Source organism: Macrobrachium nipponense, chromosome 24 (genome assembly GCF_015104395.2).
Source record: "Macrobrachium nipponense isolate FS-2020 chromosome 24, ASM1510439v2, whole genome shotgun sequence".
NCBI lineage: Eukaryota > Metazoa > Arthropoda > Malacostraca > Decapoda > Palaemonidae > Macrobrachium > Macrobrachium nipponense.
The window spans coordinates 55,905,341-55,922,840 of NC_061091.1; the positions used below are offsets into that span (position 1 = coordinate 55,905,341).

The following is a 17,500-nucleotide window of genomic DNA, read 5'->3' on the forward strand; positions in this document are numbered from 1 at the left end:
ATGCCGTCACCTGTAGTCATTCAATTGTTTATAAACATTAGTCCAAGCTCCCTGCTTGAGACAACTACCCCGACCTATTATTCAAACGGCCTACGTGATCTGTAGCGTGTCTCATTCGATTGTGTGTTCGTATGAAACTATGTCATCTGATAGTATGTTCATATGTTCGAACTACTGTCTGTTCCTTCATAACTTGTAACAGAGATGGTAGACGGGCAGAACAGAGTTAGCTATCGTCATTAGAAGACCTGTACCTCTTTACCTAAGCTTTATCATGTAGAGGAATAGGATTAGCCATCATCATTGGCAGAAGCGATCAAGCTATCGTCATAGAAGACTTGTACGATCATACCTGATCTTCATCATGTAAAACTTCAGAAGAATATACTATTTTTATACCTTGTGTTTTCTACAAGAACCTCACCGAACCATGAGTTTAACACATCGTCGTAAAGATAATACCGACTTCGTAAGTGATCTACAAAACCCCAGACACTCCATTGAAGATGGAAGTGCAATACCAACCGACTTAGCGTATAGATTATCGCTAGTCTAACATTACCTCATAGGGCGCCTTATCATACAAGGCACAAGCCCTAATAATTTGGTGGCCAGCGGACCAGAAGAACTCTACAACGTCCTACGAAGAAAAAACAGAATAATAAATCATGAAGTCAACGACGACGAAAGCAGCAGATTCTTCAAGCAAAACCTAGTATTCATCATTAGTGAGCGACTTCAGAAAACAACAAGATTCGTCAAGCAACTTAGTATCATCGTTAGTGAATAACTTCAAGAAACAAAACCGACGTGTCCTTTTTCCTACGGCAACGGAAGCTTCGTCTCTCATTAGAATCATTCAAGAAAACATCGTTAGTGAGCGTTTCCGGCACTGCAAGAAACAAACCGAACGCGTCTGCAGCATCGGATTTTTAAGGGCTCGAATCATCGAAACAACGCGCACGGGGGAAACTGAAGCCAAACCAGGTCGTCCGCTAAATAGAGAAGGAGGACCAAGGCCGTGTGTCGTTATCGGAACACCGTGACTTCCCACAAAAGCAAGCTAAGTACAATTTTTTATTCATTGGAGTAACTTTGAGTGTTTCCTTTACAGGTCGAATTTCGTTATTCCTGTGGCTGAAGTTACGAGACATTCTTAATCTTACTTTTTTACAGAAATTATCTACATCATTGAGATTTCGCTACTGCGAGTTTTTTTATCTTTGAGTGTCTGTTTCCAGAAGTTCTACTGAAATATCATAATCATATACTATGTTAATTTTATCATTTTGGGTGATTATTAATCCCTTACGTAACAAATCATATTAAACAGTGAATATGCGTTTACGCAGTGGACGTCTGTATTTATACAGATGCATGGATATAGGGTCGTTAAGCACCGTAGTGATTAGAAAACACACAAAAAACAAGTGGAACACCCGTACAAATCTATATAAATTAGAGGTAACACTATTTCGGGTCATGACAATAAATGCTCCTTTGCAAAGTCCCGATCGCAGTTTTAGCCTTGAGTTTTTTGAGTTATATAAAATATCGAACCTCAATGACTCAACTAAACTTTAAAAATATGGCTGGATTGCAAGGAATAACATGTCTGTAAAAAACTTTCATCAGGCTAAATGCGCTGACCAGGATCCCTCACTATTTCAAATTTTAGCAAAGAATGAAGTACAAACAGTTAATATTGTATGCAGTAGTGATAACTTGTCTTATTAGTAATCGCTCAGTTCCTAATAGTTCGTCATTCATTGCTTTATACGTAACCAGCAACATAATGCTAAAAACACACAATACGTTGCCGATGGTAATAAAGAGAAGGATCCTAATTATTACAAAAAGAAATAGAAACAGTAGCCCATTCAGAATCAAACAAGCAAACTCGGTGACTGTGTCACCTAGTCAAGCGGTCAAGGTTAGTTAAATCTGCCGAGTTTTCAAAGCGAAGCAAATTCCACACAATAAGCGACTCTAGCAGAGTGGGGAAAAGCGATGTTGGTTCATACATACCGATATCTTTTTGAACTAAAAAGGATTTTTCCTATGCATCACACGACAGTATCAAGTAATCAGAGCAGGTTCTAGTAATTTTAAATACATTAAGTTATAATAAATTACTGGTGATTAAGCCTGACTGTACGCGCCGTAAAAATTAGAATATCTTATTTATTCCTTTAGTACAATTAATTACCAGTATTTACGGACTCACCGTCTGTTGTTCGAACTTCCCTAATGAGAAGTCCGGATAAGCGAGCGTTTACAGATACCTCTATAGTTATAAAAAACGTTGATCTGTATGTAGTGTAATTGTAAGATCCATCTAGGGGTATACAAAATATTATCTTACATCCTGCAAATAAGGCGTGTTTATCAAAGGAAAATCCTATAAACCTTCAAACATATTAAAATCCGTTTTTGAACAAAAATGAGACAGTTAATCAAATAATAACTTATATAAAGGAACTATACATTTGTCTCATAAATCGTAACATTGTTCAAATGACCCAAACAGAATTCTCCCACACCACAGTCGCACTTTACACGCAAAAATCTCGAGAAGCATGCACACCCTCGAATGTCTTAGTGCGTGTAAAAGACTTTGCTGGGAAATGAAATTTTAATCCTTCCCGACACTCTGAAATATAACGATTTCCGCGAACAAAGCCCTAAAAGTATACATATCGTGGATACGGAAGTTATAAATATCGCATTTTTTATTGTTGCTAATTTTTAATCACGCCCAACCAGTCGTGGATGAATCTCTCTGATAATCTATCTAAAGTAATATCCGTAAAGTCATTCAAGCAGAGGTGATTCAGCAGAAATTTTTTTTTATCTTTTACCTGAATACCAGGAAGTTTCTCCACTGGCGAGTGATCTCTGGAAAAAACGGATGTAATTTAACACAAAATACGGTCTAAGGACAAACATAAAGCTATATACGTACCTTCGCATAGACTCTCAATGAAATTTCAAAATAGAGATAAATGACGTAGTTGAAAAATGTTAGTAATAGGAGTCATTAGGAAATCAAATAAGCCCATATAATTTTTCCCTCAAACGTCATGCCATAAAAGATCGGACTTGGCGTATCTGCGTAGATTTTCTGTCGCTTAAACAAGGAAACGACTCCCGATAGTTTCCAGTGCGATGTACCGACGACATCTTATCTCTGATAGGTTAGAATAAATTTTTTTTCACCAACTTGGACGTACTTAAAAGCTTTTACCAGATACCATTACCTAAGTGATTGTACCTCATACACCGTTTTCAGCACACTCAAGGGACATTATCAATTTTTTACGTATGCCTCCGGCTTACGTTGCGCCCCAATTACAATATAGTGTTTGGAGACTTTTAGGGGATAACCTACATGCCTATATGGATGATCTTGTAATCTTTTCTAATACCTTAGAAGTACATTCACATAAAGTAGAGCTAGTGCTACAGAGACAAAGACAAATAATCTCAGAGTAAAATATCTAAATGTGAGTTTTTTAAAAACCGAACATGTTTATCTAGGTTTTATGTGTCTGGTCAAGGTCTTAAAAGTAGTCCATGGTAAGGTGTCGGCTATTCATAACTTTACGGTACTTATTAACGTAAAAGGGGGATACAGCACTTTTGCGCTGTAGTGGGTATTACAATCGTATGTAAATATGTAACTCTTCAATCATGACAGCTCCTTTAACAGATCTTACGAAGAAGAGCGTAGATTTATTATGGTCTGAAAAGCATCAACAGGCGTTCGATATCTTAAAAGCGGAATAATGCAGCTTACCTAACTTAAAAATCCCTGATTTAAATAAGGAATTTTTTTTTATTGCAACAGACGCCTCAGACCAAGGGGTAAGAGGGGTATTACTTCAGTCATATGATAAACAGTTCTTCCCTATAGCTTTTTATTCACGTAAACTAAAGCCCTCTGAAAGTAAATATGCAGTAATAGGCAAGGAAGGGCTAGGTATCTTTAACACTAGTACATTTTAAGTTCATAATCTATGGCTATCCTGATAAAGTCCTTACTGAACATGAGTCCTTTACCGAGTTTTTCAAAGGCTTTAATCACAGTCCAAAAGGAACTCGGTGACAAATGATCATTCAGGTCTTTGGAGCCAAGTTAAGATATCTACCTGGGAAAGCAATTATCATAGCTGACGCATTATCCCGCAATCCCGCACCATACAGCAAAGAACCATTAATTGGACTAAAAGATATAGAAACATCCGTGCCTATTGTTAAAACCGTATCTAAACAAGAAAATTCCTTAACCCAAGAGATCGCGAGCATTGAATATCTGGGCCGGAGCGCAGAACTGTTACAAACTGAACAAAGCAAGAGTCAACAGACATAACCCAAACAATAAACACTTCGAACGGAAACAGAATCAGCAGCAATAAACACCAAACAATAAACACTTCGAAACGGAAACAGGGTCAGTGGCTAGGCAAAAACAATAAACACTTCGAGCAGAAACCCTAAAGCAAAAGTACATTTAAAGTATGTGTATCAAAATAATGTAATCAAATGTAATATTATATGTAGGTCTGTGACGAGGAAAACCCGAAGAACACAGCAGATGACTAACGACCAGGTAGTAATAATAATCTCTTTCATACCAATCGTCATAAACTGGTTGCATTCCGTCATCCAGGGTTCCCTACTATGTCACAGAAAGCCAAATCACTATTTTACTGGCCTACAATGCTTACAGATATAAAAAGCACATAACTGATTGTAACACGTGTCATGAAGACAAGGGACACACTAAGACACCTGTCAGTTTAAGGGCCTATCCTGTGCCAAATCAATCCTTGAAAGAATATACGTAGAATTATTTTTAGAATTATTAACAGAATTACGAGTCTGACAGAGGGAATAAACACTTCTTAGTGTTAATAGTTCCTTGACACGTTATATAGAATTAATAGCACTAAAAACAAACACCGCAATGGAGTGCGTTAGGAATATTTATGAGTGCAAAATCAGTAAACATGGAATTCAACACATAATAATCTGTGACTCGGGTGGTGTAAATCAATAATAATCTCCTTAACACGTTGTGTGAATTCCTTTCCATTAAGAAAACCAATAATATATTTTATCACCCAGAGTCAATCGGTTTTGGTAGAATAACGGATAATTAAATAGGAAGTGTCAATGTCTTACGAGTTACAACTCGTGATATTGGATCCGGCGGATTATAGCGGTTCTCGCGGTTTTAAATACCTTTATCATTTATATCTTGTATCTATAGAATTGATGCCGCAAGTAGCCTTATACGGTACGCCGCTAGAACACTTTTCCACATATTCAAGCCAACCATTAATTTATCATATATATATATATAAATAAATAAATAAAAAATAAAAAAAAAAAATAAATATGGATACAAGTGGAGTCAATATAATACACTCCGTAAGAAGTCGGAAGGGTTACAAATTATAATAAAAAGGAATCACGATAATATCAATAAGCAAAACGTAACCATTAAATATCCAAATATATATGCGTAAAGATTTGAACTCTAACTTAACGCTTTAGTAATGACAAATAAGCTAAAAGTTCAAACACATATCAAAACCTACTGACATATGTCTGTCCCGGGTAGATTTATATTCGTAGTCAATGAAAAAAAAAAAAAAAAAGAAATTAAATAAATAAACAAATAAATAAAATAAAATAAATAAAATAAAATAAAATAAAATAAAAGAGATTTTAAAGTCAGGAAGTCTAGAAGTGAAAATGTTATCTATGGAATAATCCTATATGAATCTTATACAGGGCTAATAATATATATAGAATTTGTATGGAAAACCTTTTTCATATAGTTTGAATAAGGAATATTTATTTAACATAATGCCAACATGAAACTAATATATTGTTCAATTTTGGTACTGTTGTTTTTTTTTTCAGACATTCTTCTCATGCGGGTGGAGAATTAAAACACTAAAATATCATTTGAAAATACTAAAGTCGTATCTCTTACAGCAAGTAACGTAACTCTTAGCTGGCTGAGAGCAATCTCCTGCCAAGTGACGACGTCATCATTGCCGTATCAGCATTTGTTCCTTTTAACCTCAATAATCTGCTTACACAGGCTTCATCTGTGTGTCGTCTCTGCTTGCAAAAGCAGATTGACTGGAGAAAGGAATGCTTAGTTCATGAACTTCACATGTGGTTCATAGGTCACATGACAGGCCACATAACATATTCTTATCCGTGTGTGTAATGCAATTAGTTAAGGACTTGTAATCATTTTAAAATAATGAACAATATAAGCAAATAGAATTTCTATAACAACAAAATGAATTAATTTTTTTTTTCTGAACCTCATAGACATTTAGAAGTATCAAGATATGTATATATGAAATATTTACTTGCAACATTAGCCTATTACAATTCAAGTAAAACATTCATGGGAAAATGTCACATTTTCTTGAAAACCCCAAAGTTTATATAGAAATTAGTTACATAGTGGGTTTTTCGTTGCATCTCCTACCTATTAATAATGTTTTAATAGTTAACCTCAGACGATGCGCACGAGAAAATTGAATATGAAACTTTTGTTAGGGCACATAGAATCATGATTAATCTTCTCTTTGACTCTTATGTTGCCTGGCAATCTTACAATTAGCTCCGTTTTCCACTTCTTTGTCTAGTAACTTACTACCAGTAATATCGAATTTTCTTTGAGATTCGTAATGATATCTATTTATTTTTTATAATTATGGATATTTTTACAAGTCATCATAGACCTGGATAGGTTCACTCATTGTTAATGCCATGGATAAAAAAGTTTGTACAGCGGACTCTTTTGAATTCCGAAATATCAGCGAATTCATGTGGGTTAAGTCTGGTCTAAATGGCTCTCTCCCCTCCCCTGTATTTGGATGTCGTCTGAATTTACTTTGCCCTTGTGACAAGTATAATTTCACTTGCAGGCTGATTAATGGAACCTGGTTACAGTATCCTGCAGTACGAGAGTTTCACATCGCAACTTCAAAAAATCGTTCGTCGCAGCGGACGACTACAGTCAAGTAACAACCGCCTACAATGTGAAAGGAATTTCATGGACTTCTTCGACCGACACCGTATCTCGTCGTTAATCTCGTTTTAATGCGGAATGCTCTGGCGGCTGTCGGAATCGACTACAAAAAGGGACATACTTCCGACAATTACGACCCGAAGGATATTCAACTCTACTTTGCTGGCGAAGGACTCGTGCTGGGATGATCTATTCATCGCGAACGTAATCGTGTAGCTTAGGATGCAGAGAATAAGTATGAGCGCAATATAGAATGTTGGACCCGCCCAGGCAAATTTTCCCCTTGTTTTAACCCTGTGATAATAGGCCGTTTCATTGGGTCATAGGTGGTTGTCTGGAACTGTGTAATGGACGAAAAGTGGTTCGAAAGCTAGTTAAATGTGAAGTAGTATAACCTCGGTCATGTATCCTATATATATAAAGTATCATGTATCCTATATATAATTGATCATAAAAATAAACAGAATCGAAAATATTAAGTTTTTGCGTGTACGCACTAGGAATCTATATATAAATGATCATAAATAACAGAATCGAAATATATCTTTGCGTGTACGCAATAGGAATCTATTTAAAGTGCACATATATTAATCATAATTATATGAATCCATATACATATGTATAAACAAATCAGGTAGCCTATAATCAATCTGTTACCTTATATCTTACCATTATCTGCAGTTATTTATGAGTTAATATATGCATTAATGAATCAGATATATAACATTTAGCATAAAAATCAACGAATCAATCAGCATAAACATTAATAACTTTATCAATCATATATGAAATTTTTTATCAGTTAAAATATGATTTTTATCATGTAATCTTCATTCTATGCAATTATCAGAGTACATTAGTATTTTCTGTAGCATAAGTATCTTAAAGAGATGAAGTGAAAACTGTATCATTATATATCATGTAATCACTATTATTTACCAATATCATTGTTTTATATTTATTACTTGAATCAATTCATGTACACCATGATTTTTTATTTACTTAATATATATATAATATATTCACATAGTGTCTGTATCACACTCCTATAAGTCAAATGCAAGTCAAGTTTGAGTAATATTCAGTAGTTGGTTTTGGTAGCTGACCGAGCTAATGTAAGTGTTTACATAATAAAAATATGGAATGTTAGTCCATATATATAAAAGTCTAAAACTAAAGAGGTCAACCAGATTGCTTGCAGGAATGTGATCAGACTAGAGACGCTAAAGATGACGTTATACAATAAGTATGTAAGCTAAGATAACAATGCCGTCACCTGTAGTCATTCAATTGTTTTATAAACATTAGTCCAAGCTCCCTGCTTGAGACAACTACCCCGACCTATTATTCAAACGGCCTACGTGATCTGTAGCGTGTCTCATTCGATTGTGTGTTCGTATGAAACTATGTCATCTGATAGTATGTTCATATGTTCGAACTACTGTCTGTTCCTTCATAACTTGTAACAGAGATGGTAGACGGGCAGAACAGAGTTAGCTATCGTCATTAGAAGACCTGTACCTCTTTACCTAAGCTTTATCATGTAGAGGAATAGGATTAGCCATCATCATTGGCAGAAGCGATCAAGCTATCGTCATAGAAGACTTGTACGATCATACCTGATCTTCATCATGTAAAACTTCAGAAGAATATACTATTTTTATACCTTGTGTTTTCTACAAGAACCTCACCGAACCATGAGTTTAACACATCGTCGTAAAGATAATACCGACTTCGTAAGTGATCTACAAAACCCCAGACACTCCATTGAAGATGGAAGTGCAATACCAACCGACTTAGCGTATAGATTATCGCTAGTCTAACATTACCTCATAGGGCGCCTTATCATACAAGGCACAAGCCCTAATATATGCAAGTCGTCAGGCTTCACTGCCTGCCTACTGGTTGACGAGATACCTGAACCGTAGCAGAAATGCTCGTGAAATTTTCCCTATACACCGCCAGGCAAACTGACCTCCGAGTCAATGACTGGGGAATCGAATTTGAAAAGGAACAGATGTTCTGTTTGATAGAAGGTTCGCCTTTCACATCAGTTGAAGACTCCGTAACTGAGTGATAGATATGCTGTATCGGCAAAAAGCGCGAGGGAGAAAATGAACAAAGAAAAGGCCGAAGATGTTTATGAATTGAACAGGTACTTGACGGAAGTAATATTAATAACACTTTGATCTTGTACTTATTCAGTCGCTCTGCCGATGGCCGTAAGGTCAGTGAAGTTAAGCAACGTAGGTCTGGTTAGTATCTGGATGGGTGTTCACCTAGAGAGGGCAGAGGCCGTCGGTGCGTCAGGCCTTCGAACGTTTTTTTGGGGGAAGGCGTAGCACCCTTTGGAGTTTCTCCTCCTGGGAGAAAATGCATGTGCGTATGTACAATAAATAACAGAATAATGGAGAGAGATTTTCTACCCAATCGTTTTCATGTATGATAACTATAGTAGATTCACATCAACCGTGCATTTGATGTCTAGGCCCGTCCCTTGCGACGCTCCTGATTGGCTGTTGATAAGCCAATCACAGGGCTGGAAAGAGTTTCGACATCAAATGCACGGTTAATGTGAATCTATTATAGTATACGTTTAGTAAGGAATTCACTATACCTCGAGAATAATCTATACCTAGGGGAATTACAATAGATAAGTGCTGCGGCCGGGTGGTCAAAGTCACTGTGTATCGTTGTTTCCAAACAAGGAAATGGTTTGAATCCTACCGGATACGAAGCACTTTTCAATCATGATTCGCCTTGGGTGTGAATTGTTCCCAAGGCGAAGTGAATTGGATATCAAACGATATTTGTGGACATAAAAAGTCAAGGGTGTACGTGACAAAGTCATATATATATATATATAAATATATATATATATATATATATATATATATATATATATATATATATATATATATATATATATATAGATATATATATATATATATATATATATATATATATATATATATATATATATATATATATATTTGTGTGTGTGTGTGTGTATGTATGTATGTATGCATTTGCATGTATGTCTGTGTTTGTTTAGTAGAAGCCATTTTCTCCCATGATTTTCTTTAAATCTTTGGACAAAAGCGCCGTTAAGCTTCAAGCCCTTAACCCTGGCCTTCTACGGTTACGTAAGTCGGAGTTGAAGAAATAAACGAAAAGAAAGAGACGAAAATGAAGAACGCTGTTGCCAAGTAATCGTATCCAGGCCATAATGTAATAAAATAAATCAAAAGTTTTGCGTCTCATCAAAGGCCGCCGCCGCCCGTGTAAACCAAGACACACTCTGGAATGTAGAGGAAAAAGGAAACGGGGGTAGGCAGGGGGGGAAGGGGTGAAGGAGAGTTTTCGGTGGGGGGGGGGGATTGGTTTGCTGGAGAAGTGAAAGTTCAGAAATGCGAGAATGCACGAGGAAGAGAGAGAGAGAGAGAGAGAGAGAGAGAGAGAGAGAGAGGAAAAAAAAGTGGACGAAAATATGGCTGGCTAATGGTGATTGGAATACGATATACATTATCTGATTCTGAGGCGGATTTTTAGTTTCTTTACATGGAGTCTTCGTAAGGGTTTCCATACATTTGGTCCCCGGATGCTGTGTAAGGTTTTTCCTTTTTACATACCTCTTTTTTTGATGCGATATACTATGTATATATATATATATATATATATATATATATATATATATATATATATATATATATATGTGTGTGTGTGTGTAGTGGGTGTGTGTGTGTGCACGCACACGCCGTTTGTATAGATATATATATCTATATATATATAGAATATATATATATATATACTAATATATATATATATTAAAGAATGATACGTAGGTTTCTTGTACGATTCACCATTGGAATGTTAAGATTTATAAGTAGCATATATTCATAAAATACTGAGTTTATCTCCTTTTCCTTTTTTGAAGCATACTTCATGCAGATCGAATAGTTTATTTGACATGCAAGCATCCAGCATTGCAATCTTCAGCCTAATTATTTAGAGAAGAGGTTTACGAACTGGCTAAAGCATTTTGACTCCAGGGGAATGCGCTCTCTGGAAATTGTTCTTTCCTGAGACTGATAAAATAAAATCTTTCAGTTACAGAACTTAATAGAAATTACTTCTCGTGTGTATGACGTTTGTTTTTTCCTCGGTCCAGTTTAACCTCTCTAGGTCATGAAGTCGTTAGTGATATTTCTACTTTTTAAGCCAGCGTTGGAGTTTCAAGATATTAGCGCGTGACGTTGTGAGTTTTTAGCTTGACACTCAACGATATCGTGAGTTCTTGAGTGTTGGTTCACGCATAAGTTAACGATTTTTTTAGTTGCTAACTCGCTAAGTTTTGAAGTTTTACCAGCTAGGTTGCTACAGATGAACGCATGCCAAACTCTTTTGTTGGCTAATTAGAACCCAAATGACACACACACACGCATATATATATACATGTATATATGTATATATAAATGTATATATATGTATATGTATAGTATATGTATATGTATATGTATATGTATATGTATTATATTGTATATATATTTATATATAGATATATATATATATATATATAATATATATATATTAGCAGGCCCTATAGCTCTGACAAAATTTTTATGATTATTTGTGTGACCCTCATTGATTTTATAAACGGTAATAGTAACGCTTCGTTTATTACGATTGTTGATTCAGTAATAATAATAATGAAGAGAAGAAAAACATAATATTCTTACTGTTGTTATTCTTGAAATAATTTAAGTCCTCCGCCACTTCTCCCTACTCATCCTTACTTTACCATCTGACCCTAGTCAGGCTTTCCATCATTGCTTTCTCTGCCTCCTGTGATTCTTATCTCCCCCCAAATCGACCTTTCTTTTCAGCCCAGATCTTTTCTTTCCTTCCAAACGGACGTTTCTTTTGGAATACAGCGGAAAAGCGGAACCTGATACGGATAAGAACGACGTTCATAGGAGGTTAGAGAGAGAGAGAGAGAGAGAGAGAGAGAGAGAGAGAGAGAGAGAGAGAGAGAGAATCTGGATGGTTTAGAGTTTAGAATTTTGATAAATCAGGAATCACATTCACACACAGAAAGAGATCCTGGAAATTTCAGAGTAAAGACTGTTGATAAATCAGGAATCATGCAGAGAGGAGAGAGAGAGAGAGAGAGAGAGAGAGAGAGAGAGAGAGAGAGAGAGAGGGAGAGAGAGAGAGAGAGAATCTGGAGGGGTCAGATTTTATAATGATGATAAATCAGGATTCACGTACACACACACAGAGAGAGAGAGAGAGAGAGAGAGAGAGAGAGAGAGAGAGAGAGAGAGAGAGAGAATCTGGAGGGGTCAGATTTTATAATGTCGATAAATCAGGTTTCATGCACACATACACGTACAGAGAGAGAGAGAGAGAGAGAGAGAGAGAGAGAGAGAGAGAGAGAGAGAGAGAGAGAGAAATAGCAATTATGAAGAAAAAAGTCGAGAAGTGTGAATAAAAGGGATGTAATGCGATATTCCTGAGAGTTCAGGGGATGAAGAGAGTCTTTACATACGCCTCTCCTTGTTCGACCTGAATGACGAGTCCCAGGTGAAGGTAGAAGGAGCTTCCTTTGCGGAAAGCTCTCTGCTCACTCCTATAGGTGTAGTACTGAAGGCGATAAAATCTTAGATACTGTAGAACTCAGGTTTACTTCTGTTTACTTATTGTAGAACTTTCTGGGTGACGTCTGTTTGGTTATTGTAGAACTTTCTGGTGTACTTCTGTTTACTTATTGTAGAACTTTCTGGGTGACGTCTGTTTAGTAACTCTCCGGTTTACATCTGTTTACTTATAGTAGAACTCTGGTTTACTCTTCTTTACATATTGGAAACTCTGGTTTACTTATGTTTACATATTTTAGAACTTTCTGGTTTACTCTTGTGTTGCGTATTGAAGAAATCCAGGTTTAACCTTAGTTTTGTACCTTAGTTTTGCACCTGTAATTCAAACCGTTTCGATGTCAACTTAAGTAGGTACTGTAGAAATCCTTGATAAAGGTTTCGGAACTATTTAGCGTATCATTAAGGGTGATGAAATCTTGGCAGTGGTTTTTACGTATATCTGCATTTGTTTATTTTATATTTCTTTAGTTTATTATTGGAAGTGATAAATCCTCAACTATTAACCAGCACACATTTTTTGCTTTCAACAATGATAGAAAAATTCCTTGAAGGATGGTTTTATACGCTTACATACATTCATACACATAATGACACAACATTCCATATACTTAAATGTCAGTCATCTTTTCTAAGAGTACAGGCCTGTCTACAGTTACTTCTCAGATACTTGACATTTATAACGTGCACAAGAAACTAATAAAACAATATGTTTATTTGGGGGGGTAGGGGGCGGGGATCATGGCCATGGTTTTGTGAAACGCTTAGTTATTATGCCAGCTGCAAGTTGACCACCGTCTGATACAGGATAGCTTATACAGGAAGATTTTCCTACGGTAATCTGGATCCTTCTGTTGAAATGGATTCTGCATATTTCCTTGGAGCCTAAAAAGCTTCGACACCGACAGTCACGAATCTGAAGCTATGCTTTCTTTCCTGTATTTCGTTCTGGCACATTTAAAGTTTATCCTATTAATTACTTTTGGAATAAAGTTTCCTCGAGAATTCCATTCTTTCCTATTTCAGTCACTGTATACTGCAGATTAACGTCAACAACAATCATCTTTGTGTGGGGAGTTTTGGCTGTTATGTAAGAAACTAATGCTGGTCCACCAATAATAATTGTCACGTCAGTCGCTTGCGTTTATGGCTATCTTAAGCATTCTCTGGGATAATCAGGGATATATATATATATATATATATATATATATATATATATATATATGTGTGTGTGTGTGTGTGTGTGTGTGTGTGTGTGTGTGTGTGTGTGTGTGTGTGTGTGTGTACAAATATAATAAATGCATACACACATGTATTTATATATATATATATATATATATATATATATATATATATATATATGTGTGTGTGTGTGTGTGTGTGTGTGTATGTATTTATTATAGTATATATAATACACCAGCAGTATGCAGTATATGAAAAATTATATGCATAAAAGAAGCCGTGTGTGGTTGTGTATTCATCCATCTTACTTCCCAATCTCCTTATAAGTATCCTTCTATCTGGGCATGAATACTAATGGGGAAAGCGAATACAGAGCGCTTTGTTCGTCCTGAAAGTACAGGAAACAAGTGAAGCCGGCCAACACAAACCCCCATAAAAGTTCCTTTTGAAGATTGTGCTCGTTTTGCGTAGCACTGGAGTCAGCCTCTCCCTCGCCCTAATGTCTCCACACAATAAAAAAAAAAAGTAAAAAAAGAAAAAAAAATGGCGAAATAAGCTGAATGTACCACAGGTGAAATACGAGTACCCGGGGTAGCTAATTAACATGCATAACAGGTCTAGAAATTCGTCTAGAGTTACGGGCATGCGTGCTGCTGCTACCGATGTTGTGGAATATGGCTTGGGTCCATGCACTGTGGAAACGCAGCCTCGCTCCCCTATCCCTCAGTGTGTTCCTTTTCACAGGTGATCGGTCTGTCTTCTTTAAGCAGCGTTCATTTCCCCTCGTTTCCCTTTTCATCTAATGATGGACTGTCGCTGGAGATCTTCATCGAACTCTTTCCAGTTGATTTTTCATCGCTTAAACGTTTACTTTCAAATGTTTTTTTTTTATTCGCGTTGATTCTGTTGATATATGATTACCGCCTGAGGGGATTTGGAGTACGTTCATTTTTCACTCGCCCCTTCCTCTCCTCTGTTCACATGGGACGTACTAAGTGTCTTTGCTCATATTTCTCGCGAAGGTGGACCTCTCACGCCGAGGTACTTTTATAGCCCGACTCCCTTTGTAAATTTAGCTCCACGCTCCGTTCATCTTTGTCTGCAGTGCCTGGCACTTTAACGTCAGGACAGAGCGTAGCGCAGACATTGTTGCATTCCACCTTACCTTCTCAGATTCCGATTCACGTAACGTTCATCTTCCTTTGCGATGCCTGTCACGTAGCAGTCATGGCAGTACAATAGCACCAAAGTAGCGGTAAACGTCTTTACTTCCCTAGTAAATTTTATTTCACGTTACGTTCACTTTCCGTTGCAGTGACCGAAACTCTAGTTTCACGGCAGTGCATAACACTGAAGTAGACGCAGTTAACTTGGTTTTTCAAGTGTTACTTCACATTATGTTCACTTTTCTAAAAGTTCAGTGCCTTGCCTTTACCCGTCACTGCAGGGCCTAGTTTGCAAGCATCATGTTTGCTTTACGTTGCGTTCAACTTCCTCTGCAGTTCCTTGCACTTTACAATCATGGTAGGACGTAGCATTTAAGTAATGAAATATCAAATCTTAACTTTTGCGGAAGTTGGTTCAGTATAAGTAATGACTGGAAATTCTAAACTTTTTTTTTTTTATTGCCTCTCTTAGTGTAATCTTTTTTTTTCGTTCGTATAATCATATAAGGACATCCTGTCCTATTTTAAATTGATTCTTGTAAGGATTATTATTGCTATCATTCCGTAAAAATTTGGTTTTCGATATGAAGGTAAAGCAAACTAGGTGGGCCTGGACATCGAGATGTACGAAAATAAAAACGCTATTCATTATATACTATTAACTTGACATGGATACCCAGTCGTCCATGAGGAAAATAGATAGTTAAATCCTATTTCTGATCATAATACGTGGGTTAACATCTTTTTATGTTTTTTTTAGATTATACTTCATCATTTACTAAAAGGATTCTGACTCACTTCACAATATCTGATCATTCCCCTTCATAAGCTATGTTTACATTAACGTCGTTTAGCCGTAACTCTTATTAATAATATCGATCGGTGTTGTTGAAAAGTCTCCGTAAGCTCTTAAACTCCCCATCTTTGTGAACTGGGGAATCACCCTTCACATAGAAGAACATGATTGCTACTCAAATACGTTGCTTGATAAGCTATTGCGTTCTCCCACGTTTAACACCAAAGTTTCCTATCCAACCTTTGCATTATTTTCATGTCAACAGGATTCTTTTTTTTTTCCCTCTCTCTCTCTCTCTCTCTCTTTTCTGTTGTTCTTGAATTATGCATCAAGTTAGACAAGCAATCTAGAATTTTTGTTCCTAGCAATTTTCTTGCATGGAATGAAGGATTTTGAACGTTTTCCAGATATTAAACACTCATACGCAGCCAGTTACGTTGAAGCTGTTACTTGATAAAGAAATTACAACAAGGAATGTTTTGCAAAGTGCGTAATTGCTGGGATAATTGAAAAGCAGAGTACGTCAAAGTTTTTAGCCGTTGACGTAATTACTATATCGAACCCCTTGTAATTATTCCTCCGGAATTTGGCCTTTCTTTGGCATTATGCTTTGCTACCTGTTGCAATTATTCTACCCGGGCGATTTTTCTCCACTCGCAATTTGTCGAGTCAAGGGAAATCGCTTCGGGCGATACAATTTTCTTGTTTATTTTTAGTACTGCATGTGCAATGAGGAGAGGCTGCTGGCGAGTTGCTGGCGGTGCTAGATTACTATTATATTATTTGCCCAGATGTCATGAATTTGCTGGGCCATTAAAATCATCGGCGTTGAGGCTCCTCCGAACGTGAAGAGGATGCTGAACCTGAAGCTTGCTTGTTATTTTGTTGAACGCAAAAACCATCCGGACAAGCTAACTTCCAAATACCCATACGTAGCCCAGGCCCGACAAATACATGGAAAGAAGGGATGGAATACCCGTGCTTATCCCGATAAGAATTCATAGAAGTGCATATTAAAAGAAAAAAAAAATAAAGTAAACAGATTACAAGAAATGAGTATTCAAAGGTATTTATTCAGCGATCTTCTCATGGAGATTTATACGGGCATAAATCGCATCCCCCCCCACCCCCGACTAAAAAATGAAATTTTTCAGTAATTCTAGTAACAGTGACGGAATGAATTCCACTACCAAGAAATTATAAACTAAGATCATGATGACTTTAATTTTGAAGGGTATTCTTTTCATCGTTTATGATGGAGCTGACTGTCGGAGATTGATCTAAGCAACTCGTTCTTATTGGTTTGGTTTTTTCTATGCAAATTTATTATTATTAATATTATTATTATTATTATTATATTATTATTATTATTATTATTATTATTATTATTATTATTATTATTATTATTATTATTATTATTACACAAAAATGAAAGAAGAAAGCAAAGAGATATAATCAAATGTTTGTAATTTAATACCTCATAAAAGACATATGTCCTTCAGTGAAACTTCAAGCTGTGCTACTCAGAACAAAAGGTCCTGAGGATATTTCGGTAATGTCTCAGTTCGCTGATTACCGTTGCTTCACAGGGCAACAGACAGATTCCCCGGAATACCCTGCCATTTGGTTTTCT

General features: G+C 36.3%; 1 protein-coding gene across 1 annotated transcript in view; it reads right to left on the minus strand.

Annotated features, from left to right (window-relative positions):
- LOC135205649 (cadherin-related tumor suppressor-like) overlaps positions 1 to 17,500 on the minus strand; it is a 498,060-nt gene that overhangs the window by 92,875 nt on the left and 387,685 nt on the right. The window lies entirely within an intron of this gene.